The sequence below is a fragment of the Amphiura filiformis genome, chromosome 9, assembly GCF_039555335.1.
Source record: "Amphiura filiformis chromosome 9, Afil_fr2py, whole genome shotgun sequence".
Lineage (NCBI taxonomy): Eukaryota > Metazoa > Echinodermata > Ophiuroidea > Amphilepidida > Amphiuridae > Amphiura > Amphiura filiformis.
This window is the reverse complement of record NC_092636.1, coordinates 67,124,421-67,137,223: the sequence shown is the minus strand read 5'-3', so window position 1 is coordinate 67,137,223 and position 12,803 is coordinate 67,124,421.

The following is a 12,803-nucleotide window of genomic DNA, read 5'->3' as shown; positions in this document are numbered from 1 at the left end:
TATTCCATACAGTAAAGACAACAACAACAGTGTTAATAGCAATATTTAACAACAATTTATTATTTTTTTTGACTGGCTCTGACCTCTCATCTCAGAAGTCATTGTAACATAAAAGGCTCTGACGCTCTAACCGTATTCAGTCGGGATAAAAATCAACATTTGCGTAATTTAGGCGAGCAAATGAGGTCTTTTGTCCATTTTGGCAGAATACTTGTACCATATCTCCTCAAAATACACCCGACTTTTAAGCATCTCCGATGATTGTTAAATTGTCAGCCGAAGTGCCAAACAGATGTGTTAATATTAACTTCGCATCTTTCGTCAACTTTTTTTTTTGCGTAAGATATCTCAGCAAGGCGACAACCATCTCTAATTAGATTATTATGAACAAGGTTATCAGGGTGAGCAACAACAACAACACAATGAATAAATAAGGAACTTTAACAATGTACTCTTAAACACACGTAGTTGTTTTACATAGAACAAGAAAGTGTTAGATATTTTAAGATAAAAAATGCCCTAAATTGATATATATCCACTAAGGGATATTTTTTGCTCCAAATCACACTGCACTGTATAAGAGCTGGAAATTGCAAGTTAATAACTGTTTTCTTCCTGTGAAGTACAAACTCATTGGATTCGTGAGAATGTGCAACCATGATATGTTGAACCAGAGAAGATTCTCATCTTCTCTGGTGCAACATATCACGACGATAGTACATTATTAATACGACATGTAATTAGAGAAGCAATACAACCACGAGTAAGGTGATAAGTTTATTCCATATTTTGATGTTGCCATATACCAGATATGCACTACACTAGAACACTACTTGCAGGTTACAATATAACTAGAACATTATTATTATATTATTCCAGCAATGACAACAACAACAACAACAACAACAACAACAACAACAACAACAACAACAACAACAGCAAAATCAATAACAATATTAAACACAAAAATATTATTTTGCTTTGATTGGCTCTGACTTCCCATCTCAGAAATCATTGTAACATAAAAGGCTTTGTATCGCTCTAAAGGTTTTCTAATTTAGGCGAGCAAATTAGATGTTTTGTAATTCCATTTTGGCCGAATACTTGTACCATTTTCTCCCGGTTACTTCTGCCCAAAATACACTCGACTTATTAAGCAGCTCCCACGATTGTTAAATTGTCAGCCAAAGTGCCAAACAAATGTGTTAATATTAAACTTCGCATCATTCATCGTGTAGGATAACCATCTCTGATTAGATTATTATAAACAAGGTTATCAGTGTAAGCAACAACAACAACAACAACAACAAAAACAACAAAATAAATAAATAAGGAACTTTAACAATGTTCTCTTAAACACATATAGTTCAGAAAGTGTTAGATATTTTAAGATAAAAAAATGCAATCTAAATTGAAATGTATCCACAAGGGGATTTTTTATCACACTGCACTGTATAACAGCAGAAAATTGCAAGTTCATAACTATTTTCTTCCTGTGAAGTACAAACTCATTGGATTCGTGAGAATGTGCAACATATCACGACGATAGTACATTATTAATCAGAGAATTAGAGAATACGACCACGAGTAAGGTGATAAGTTTATTACATTATTAATAAGAGAATTAGAGAATACAACCACGAGTAAGGTGATAAGTTTATTACATTATTAATAAGAGAATTAGAGAATACAACCACGAGTAAGGTGATAAGTTTATTACATTATTAATAAGAGAATTAGAGAATACAACCACGAGTAAGGTGATAAGTTTATTACATTATTAATAAGAGAATTAGAGAATACAACCACGAGTAAGGTGATAAGTTTATTACATTATTAATAAGAGAATTAGAGAATACAACCACGAGTAAGGTGATAAGTTTATTACATTATTAATAAGAGAATTAGAGAATACAACCACGAGTAAGGTGATAAGTTTATTACATTATTAATAAGAGAATTAGAGAATACAACCACGAGTAAGGTGATAAGTTTATTACATTATTAATAAGAGAATTAGAGAATACAACCACGAGTAAGGTGATAAGTTTATTACATTATTAATAAGAGAATTAGAGAATACAACCACGAGTAAGGTGATAAGTTTATTACATTATTAATAAGAGAATCCTTGTGGATACATTTCAAGAGAATTAGAGAATATAACCACGAGTAAGGTGATAAGTTTATTACATTATTAATAAGAGAATTAGAGAATACAACCACGAGTAAGGTGTTAAGTTTATTACATTATTAATAAGAGAATTAGAGAATACAACCACGAGTAAGGTGATAAGTTTATTACATTATTAATAAGAGAATTAGAGAATACAACCACGAGTAAGGTGATAAGTTTATTACATTATTAATAAGAGAATTAGAGAATACAACCACGAGTAAGGTGATAAGTTTATTTCATTATTAATAAGAGAATTAGAGAATACAACCACGAGTAAGGTGATAAGTTTATTACATTATTAATAAGAGAATTAGAGAATACAACCACGAATAAGGTGATAAGTTTATTACATTATTAATAAGAGAATTAGAGAATACAACCACGAGTAAGGTGATAAGTTTATTACATTATTAATAAGAGAATTAGAGAATACAACCACGAGTAAGGTGATAAGTTTATTACATTATTAATAAGAGAATTAGAGAATACAACCACGAGTAAGGTGATAAGTTTATTACATTATTAATAAGAGAATCCTTGTGGATACATTTCAAGAGAATTAGAGAATATAACCACGAGTAAGGTGATAAGTTTATTACATTATTAATAAGAGAATTAGAGAATACAACCACGAGTAAGGTGTTAAGTTTATTACATTATTAATAAGAGAATTAGAGAATACAACCACGAGTAAGGTGATAAGTTTATTACATTATTAATAAGAGAATTAGAGAATACAACCACGAGTAAGGTGATAAGTTTATTACATTATTAATAAGAGAATTAGAGAATACAACCACGAGTAAGGTGATAAGTTTATTTCATTATTAATAAGAGAATTAGAGAATACAACCACGAGTAAGGTGATAAGTTTATTACATTATTAATAAGAGAATTAGAGAATACAACCACGAATAAGGTGATAAGTTTATTACATTATTAATAAGAGAATTAGAGAATACAACCACGAGTAAGGTGATAAGTTTATTACATTATTAATAAGAGAATTAGAGAATACAACCACGAGTAAGGTGATAAGTTTATTTCATATTTTAATGTTGCCATGGGAAACCAGATATAAATTATAACTAATGACACTTTGAAATAAAAGAATAAAATTCGTGATTTTTAATGTTTAATGAGAAACAATAGTTAAGATGGGCTCAATCGGCACAAATCGGCTGGGACGGAGACTATATCCGGGACCGGGTTTCACTCCTCGGTGGCAAACATCCCGGATAATGCCCTTAATGAAAATGATATACATGTACATTCATTTAGTGATTATGGCCAAGACTGCCGATTGGAAATACAATATAGAATCCACACAATGTTTAGATTTATAGAACGACATCAACCAACATCAAAATTTGAAAGCAATCATTCTGCAGTCTATATGTATTGAAAGTACCAACACTGATAGATGTTTGTTTTTTATCCCAATACCCTCCTCAACACGTTGTCTTTTAAATGTTTAATCTCTCATGTGAAAATGATATCATACGTCAATATTGCTAGAATTTTCTATGTTAGTCAACTGTGCCCCAATTTTTTTAATTTTCTTTTATCATGTTGCAAATGACTTGAAACTGAAAGGGATGCATTTCCTCATTGGGTTTGATGTTGGATTGTATTACAGTGGAAGCGCTTCAATTAAAAGGTTCGCAGTCAGGAACAACACTATTTAATGGACTTTCAAATGTGATCCAAAACAGTGTGCCAAATTGTGTCCACACAATTCATTCATTCGTCGCATCGTTCGTACATTATAAATAAATGGACTAAACATATTAGCAAATACCCAGGCAATGTACGTTTACAATGCGCTAGATCACCAACAATGATCGTTTTACTAATAAAAAGATGAGGAATTGTAACAAATCAAAGCAAGTGATGTTTATTCATTTATTCCGTCACTTTTTAATTAATTCATTCATTTGTTCTGTCATAGTGAATAAAATGTATTCGCTCGCTCGCTCATCAATAGTTCATCGTAAAATGGTAAAAAATAATGCTTCGATAAGGAATTTCAGCAAATTTAAGCAAAGGATATTTATTCATTCATTTGTCATAGATAAATGTATTCATTCATTCATATTGATTTATTCGTTCGTTCATCGTGGGACAAACAAAATACGAACGCAATGTACGCTCATCAATAGTTCATCGTAAAATGGTAAGCAATAATGCTTCGATAAGGAATTTCAGCAAATTTCAGCAAAGGATATTTATTCATTCATTTGTCATAGATAAATGTATTCATTCATTCATATTGATTTATTCGTTCGTTCATCGTGGGACAAACAAAATACGAACGCAATGTACGCTTACCTTTACCATTTTAACAAATTAAAGTAAGTAAAGTTTATTCATTAATTCACTTATTAAGTCACGGATCGCCAATAATAATCATTTTACATGAAAATATGCATTCAATGAGGTATTTATAACAAATTAAAGCAAAAGGTGATTATTCATTAATTCTTCTTTTATTTATTAATTCGTTCCTTTGCCCGAGTGTTCGGTCACAGTGGATAAAAGGACAAAACGTATTAGCAAAATAACGCAGCAATGTACACTTACAATGCGCCGGATCGCTGACAATGATCATGATGATCACAAAAACGGATGTTATTTATTTATTCACTTATTAATTAATTCATTCATTCTTTTATATTTGTTTAATTTTTTTTCCTTATAAAAGGCTATATCCTATTACAATATTGACGTCATTCATTCTTATCATATTGATTCCGTGGGTTGTTAACAAAGTTAAGTTGAAGTTGGTTGGTTAAACCCATTCAAAAAGATCTAAACAAAAGATGTTTAATCTTTAAAAATACAATTTAACCCTATTTGGCCCAAAACATGGTGTTTTTCGTTATAAAACAGAAGATGCACAGGGCAATTTGGGGGCCCCACAATTTGGAGGCCCTGGGCCCGGGCCCATCTGGCCCAATGGTAAATCCGGCCCTGCACGAAGTGCCAAGACTAGTTTGAAAGGGGTCTGCAGAAACCGCATGAACCGCTAAATATTTATTGGAGAGATGGTGTGAAATAAGTTTTGATAGAAAATGTACATTTTTTACATTATGGTGTTCATAATGTAGTGAATTAGCCAAAATAGCGGATTGAAGGAGACTTAATTTGAGTTTTGTGCGTGTGTGGTGGGGGGGGGGGGTTGATTGAAGGGTGAGGTAATATTTACTGAAACTAAATACCAATAAGTGTTCGTCAGAACTGACTGAAATGCACTTGTAACGTACAAGTTTTGAAAGTGGGAGGAGTTAAAAAAATATGGCTCTTAAAAGTGGTACCTACTCAAAAAGTTTGAATGGCCCCCTGGGGCCATATGTTATAAGCTTAATAAATAAAAATAGATGTTGACATTTATATAGCGCCTTTCGCATGTATCAAAGCGCTTTACAATTATTCCGCCGTCGTTATAATATATCAGCTGCCCAACAATGGGCATGCTCATACCTTTGGGCGGCGCTCAATGGACAATATCCCTAACAGCTCCCCATTTCACCCCTGGGTAGAGAGAGACAAGTGAGGTAAAGTGCCTTGCCCAAGTGCACAACACGATGGCACCGCCGGGGCTCGAACTCGCAACCCTCCGATTGCGAGGTAGAGCCCATACCGCTGCGCCACCGTGCCCCTTACTCTGCACGAAGAAACAGCGTGAGTTCACTTGGCATTGGACAACCAGGAATCCGCACATTTGCTTTTGTACCGTAAGTTTATAACATCTGACCCGGGGGGTCAAACTTTCTGAGTACGTACCGTATTTTTAAGCTTCTCCTATTTTCAAAAAATCGGTACATTGCAATTGCATTTCAGCTTTGACGAATGCCAATTGCTGATGAAGTTTACGAAATATCACCTCAAATCGGTTAACCCTAATAAATTTTCTAATGACTGAACAATGAGCACCATAATGAAACTCATGGAAAGCACATTTTCTATCAAACAATTATTTTACACCATCCCCGGACACACCCCAGTTAAAATAGCCCGTGCGGTTTATGCAGATCTCTTTCAGATTAGTCTTGGTACTTCGTAAAAAAACATTCCATACTTAATGTCAAGTCTGTAGTGACTTCATGACGCCAAATGACAAATACAGAATAATTTTTTGTTCATTATACATGATTATTATGCTCTATTTAAAATTATGTCTTTTTGTCTATTCCGACTAATAACAATTTCTAATTTAAAATCATGTATACGGATTACGGCCTTTTAGGTTGAAAATATTATTTCGAAATACTTTCCTAATGTAAAATGGTGTGAACTTTGATCAGACAATATCCGCATTGACTGGGCACTGTCACGCGCGATTGTGCATTGAACCCATTACAACTATCCCTGCTCTTTACCCATCGAGATCAGACGATGGCTTACTGTATTCAAATGTATAGCGATGTGTTAAGGGATCTAAAATGAGCGTTTATTGCGTTTCGATAGTATTTTTTGTGGCACATGAGAGCACCTCAGATCTATCGAATTGTATTCTGAATACGAAGCATGTCTTTCTGATATCAAATAATTTTCATTTTTTGAAAATCACAATATAATACAAATTTTATGACAAATTATAAAAATTTGATATTTTTCGAATTTTTGATATATAACAGTCCTCGAAGTAAATTATATAAATCTAATGATATATTCTTAAAGTGTATGTAGGTGGGTTGAAAAGCCGACGATCAATTGAAAATTTTGACCTTTCATATTGAAGATATGGATTTTTTCCCAAAAAGACCTAATTTTTTTGGTGTTTTGGGAAAAAAATCCATATCTTCAATACGAAAGGTCAAAATTTTCAATTGATCGTCGGCTTTTCAACCCACCTACATACACTTTAAGTATAAATCATCAGATTTATAAAGTTTACTTCAAGTACTGTTAAATATCAAAAATATCAATTTTTAATGATTTGCCATAAAATGTGTATTAAATTGCGAATTTCAAAAATTCAAAATTATTTGATATTAGAATGACATTCTTCGTATTCAGAATGCAATTCGATATGTCTGATGTGCTCTAATGTCCAAAAATAAATACTGTCCAAACGTTCATACCCCAGCCCTTAATGGGGGTTTCAAATCCAATGTAATTGACAAATGCAACTGTCAAAGATGTAAAGTGGCCAGGTAATGCAATAAAGAAGCAGTTATAAAGTTGATAAGGTCGGGCAATCTCAAAATGGCAAACAAAACTTTCATACACGATTTCAACCTTGATCATTTGTGACATCACAATGACGTAATCAGTGAGTACTAACCTTTCTCTTGATTTCAGTATACTTACAGGTAAATGCATACACATTAAGATTAATATGAAGATGTTACCCCATTAAGTATAATGAGCCTAACATATTTTCCTCAGAGATACAAAACAAAACAAAGCAAATAAATAACAAAAACTAAACATATCCCACAATTCATTAGTGTGCTTTGTTTTTGCTAACAGCAAAATCGACAAATTCTTGTCCACCACGCGCATCTGTACAAACAATCAATACACTACTAAATAAGCAATTTATCCACGTGGTTTGGCGACAAAGATAATAGGTATTGTTTCGACAAGTATGCCTCACATTAGATGTTGTTAGCATCATTTATTTAATTGTACCTAACCATCAGCTCGCCGCCCGTATGATCATTTTGAGCATAATTGCAAACATAATATAATTAAGAGAATTAAGAGAAGGAATAACCTACCTCCAAAATGTTAAAATTGACAATTATTGTGATGCTTGTCAAACTGGAACGCTTCCTAGAAGCTCAATATCCCCAGTGCATTAATTCGTAAGAAGCTCTCGTATTTTACGTTCTGTTTGGTACGCGGTAACATAAACACTCAATACATTAACAATGTTTCGTTGACGCTGGTTATTTCAGATGTCAACACAATGTCAAGCAGTGCACCATGACATGCCTTTGGTAATTTCCAGTAGTAGCAATGTGGCTTTGCCTAGATGCTGAACCAATCAATTCATTCTGGTAATGTATCAAATAACCAAGGTAACTTAAATCCAACGCTTTAATGCATGTCCAAGGAGTAGTAGTGCAATGAAATTGACGTTATAGCATCGTCAATTTATCAATGGCCCAGATGCACTATAAGTAACCAGTATAAGTGCGTCGATGTGTATTTATTTACATTCAAGCAATCGACGTAGATATAATATAAAAATTCCTTTTTGCCAATCGCTATCAGTCAGCCCGTACATGTGGGACGTACACAACACAGTACTTCAATTATTTCGCTCAAGGGCCGCGTTTTTTAATATACTCTCTGTGATCGTGTGAATTCATGTGCATAAAATAATGACAGGAGCCAAAGAGAGCTTGCACAGCACGAATACAGGTTTAGTTTCATCAAGAAGCAGATTGCATGCAATGATCAGAACCTATGAACCAATTATTATTATTATGTTAAATTTGCATGCTATGGGAATGCTTCCTCATTTTAGTAAAGTAGGCATCATTACTTACGAATCATTGCCATTAACTATATTATTTAATTTTTTGATATATTTATGGTGATGCAAACGGTTTGATGGCGATGCTATCTACTCACGAGACCTGTTCATTCAATTCTTTATTAAGCTGAGATGCATATATTTTAGGTTTAGTACATTGCACTGTTCAATTCTTTTATCAGGAATTAATAGACTTCAAAATTTCGTGGGAGTACACCTCCAATAAATTTGGATAATCTTGTCAACTAGACCACACTCCGTGATGTACATCGAGGGATTAGTATAACTTATACTATAAGAACGGATGATCTGAAATAGCTGCCTAATAGATATCTGACAATGTTTGCATTCTATATTGTACACATATGACACCTGGCAGCCATTACAGATTGCACTTCTTGCACTAACGTAGACTTGACATAAAGTATGTATCTTTGGGACAGAAATGACGCAAGTAACTAAACTAAAATTCATTCATTTGTCATAGGTAAAACGTATTCACTCATTATTCCTTTCGTGTAAAAAATCAATCAATCAAACGAACGTATTATGACACTGATTTGGGACGAGGTATATAACTTCGTCAGTAAAATGATACCCGGAAATGATATCATGTTTTACTTGTTTCAAACCTTCTCAACTAGAAGAAAACATATACCGTATGATGTTAATAAACTGGGACATAATTTCAGACCTTTTTCACGTTGGTACATAATCACTTGTGACGTGGATGGCCGGGAGACAGATTTAAGAGGTCACAAAGAGCAAAGAGATAACAAACCCTCTTTACTGCTACAACCGTTATCGCTTAAAAGGATCACAGCAAAATTGGACGAGGAGGATAATTATGTGGTATAGGGTGGAATCAAAATGTGCATAACACCCGCCCCCCCAAATTACGTAAATTTCCACCTTTTGAGGCAATTTTGTGCAAAATTTGTCGATTATGCCACCCTGAAATTCACTTTGACCCTCCAATACCCCTCGAAAAAATTCCTCGTGCCGCCACTGCCTATTCCAAACATTTTCAGAAATTGTTGTGGTCAAAAAGGAGGATACAATTTTTTATGGTATGCCCTATATCCCCGTTACGTCTTTTCTTAATGTGTTGCGGAGCCATTAAATTGTGCTCCACAGCAGCGCTTTGAGATCCAACTGCGCGTTATGTATGGAATATTTATTATTTTGTAAATAATTTTTGCCATATAAGGTTCTTAAAGCTCAATGTTCGAAATTTGTTCTTTTATTTCATGGATCGAACCTTTGTCGTGGATGAATTAGTCGTAATATGATCCGATACAGATTGGGCAAGGCTACCTTGGTCAATGACCAATGGTCAATGACCAATGGTCATTGTTGAAGAAATATGTTGGAACATCGAAGGACATTAAAATCGAGTTGGAAACATCAATTGGTATTATTGAAGAAATGTTTTAGAATATTGCAGGCCATCAGGCCATATCATTGAGGAACTGAGTTGAAACATCAATATAACATTACAGATTGCATTGGAACTTTGAGAGGATAGTGTGAAGAGAATGTGCTGGACCATTTAAGAATAAAACTATAATTCTATTGTAAAGCCAAACGTTTGACGTTTGTTATTAATTATTAGTGACACAATAATTGTTTGTGTTTAATTAATGTTATAGTCGTATGAACATCTAGGCGATATTACTTACAAGTACATGTGTACAAGATGTACAAGTACGCCAGTTGACAAGCCAGTACAAGTTGATCATCAAATGAAAGAAATGGAGTGGGCAGGATAGAACAGATTGGACTCCCAGACAGCTAACCAGGTAAAAAGCAGGCGAGAAAATAGCTCAAGATAGAATGTATTGGAAAGTTGGCAAAGATGCCTTCCTCATGCAGTGGAGTGAAGTAGACTAAGGAAGTAGTGAAGTACAAGAAGGTCATATCTGCAATAGCTGCCCTTTATACTTTTGACAATTTCTGCATTCCATAGTGTACGTATGGGTCACCTGGCAGCTATTGCAGATGGAGCCTTCTTGCACTAGTCCATAACAATTAATATAAATAAGAGTTTTTTAAGCGGGAATATGATAACACGTGACGTACTAGCCGGAAGACGCTAGCCGGATTTAAGAGGTCGCATACAGATAGTAAATCTTCTATAGCTGTCACAATCGTTATCATTTTGAAGAATCACCAACAGAGGGAAACATAGGAAAGATTTGAATACAAAATGAAATAAATAAATTGAATATTACAGGGTGGTACCAAAGTATGAGATGTGGTGAAATATGTAACTAATAAACTATGTTGGAACATAAATACTGAACTGTATTGGAACATTGAAGGTTATTAATGCGGAACTTTATTGGAACACTAATGGACATAAGTGAAGGCATTTGTTCAAACATTAAAGAACGTTACTGAAGAATTGTGAGGGAACATTGAAGAACATACCAAAGAACAAACTGTGTTGGAACATTCAATGAATTACTGAAGAACTATTGAAAAATTGAAGGAATTCGTTTTTGATTATTATTATCAAAGAACATTTTTATAGCGCTCTACAAATAACACAGCGCTTTTATTCCAAAACAAAATACATATGGAAAATAAAATAAAAAACAACAACAATAAATTACAAATTGGAAATAAGGTATGTCGTCAGAAGCCGCATAAAAGCAACCGCAGATTCCGCTTCTCTGACATAAACAGCGAGCTTGTTCCAGAGTTGAGGCCCGAAAACGGTGAAACAGCAATCTCAGGCTCTTTTATTGGAGCGAACTGTGTAGAGCCTTGTTTCGTCAGATGATGAGCGAATACTGCGGCTGCTTCTAGATGAATCTGGATGATTATAAAGCATGATAAGAGCTTGTAAATATGCCGGAGCAGTACATGTGCAACATGATTTTGAAGTTTATTCTTTCTTTCACCGGGAGCCAATGGAGTGTGTTCAACAGTATGCTTCGACTATATTTATAAATACATTTTTATAAATACGCACGTGACTACCTCCGCGCTGCCATAACAGCTTGTAGATAGTCTCGAAGTGACCTTCTACATAACGGGTGGTCTTCCTATCCATTTGAATGCAAAAGCGGAACAACATGAGACCACTATGCAGCAGAATTGTCTATTTTGTTAAACTTTGTGATTATATTGTAAACGTTTCCGTCGTTGAATATTTTTCCATCGTCAAAATACTTTCAAAATGTTGTTTTGATAACATATTACAAATTATAACGTTATTAAAAATATCTCTGTGTGTAGTGGCCGAATCATTGCATGTGGGCAGAAGATGGTGCTCCTCCACACTAGCTCACACAGAAGGAGAACTGGGACGGAACTGCGCCTTGCAGAATTGTTTGTCAATCGCGTGATCGTTTTGAATATCTGAAATCAAGAGCTTCACAAGTCCTCCTGCAGACCTTGATGAATTCCAGAGACACATAATTGCACAAGTTCATATCCTCATGCATGACAGACCACAGACCTGTCATTAGACGTGGTGTAAATACCATGTTGTGGGGAGCCGAAATTTACACACAGAAGACATATGGAAGACTAAGACTCTCAGTTACTGTAAAGAAACTGGCTCATTATGTGATTTTCATATTGATTTTATTACATGATTTTAATTGACTTTGTGCAACTGCAGTTTTCCTGGGCTCACAAACCTAGCCACCGAGCACTACTGAGTCGGGGAAACCGGGAGTGTTCGCCATGTATTTTTCTGACTAGCCTAGAGATGTCAAATTTAAGGTTAGGGTGCAAGTCTTAAAAGAGCCGACAATCATGGCGACAGTTTCAAGACAGAACATACTATGAAAACGTTGCATTTTCCATGTAATGGGATTTGATTATAATTCAGGCTTAGCTGATGCTTCATTTCATTTGTCAAATCCTGGTGAAGCCGTATTCAATCTCTGCTCGTCTTTTGTCCATATGCCTATCAAAAAGAGCATTCACGTGTTGAATGCTTGGCTTGTATCAACACGGAGTGCTAGTTATTTGTACAATTGGGATCTTGATCGATCAAGAACAAAAGCTATACAAAATTTCCAACGCCGCGGTTAAGCCGTTCGAAGTCGTTTACCACAGCCGCACCAAAATATGACAATTATCTTTAGATCCCAGTTTTGGATATTGTTTGGA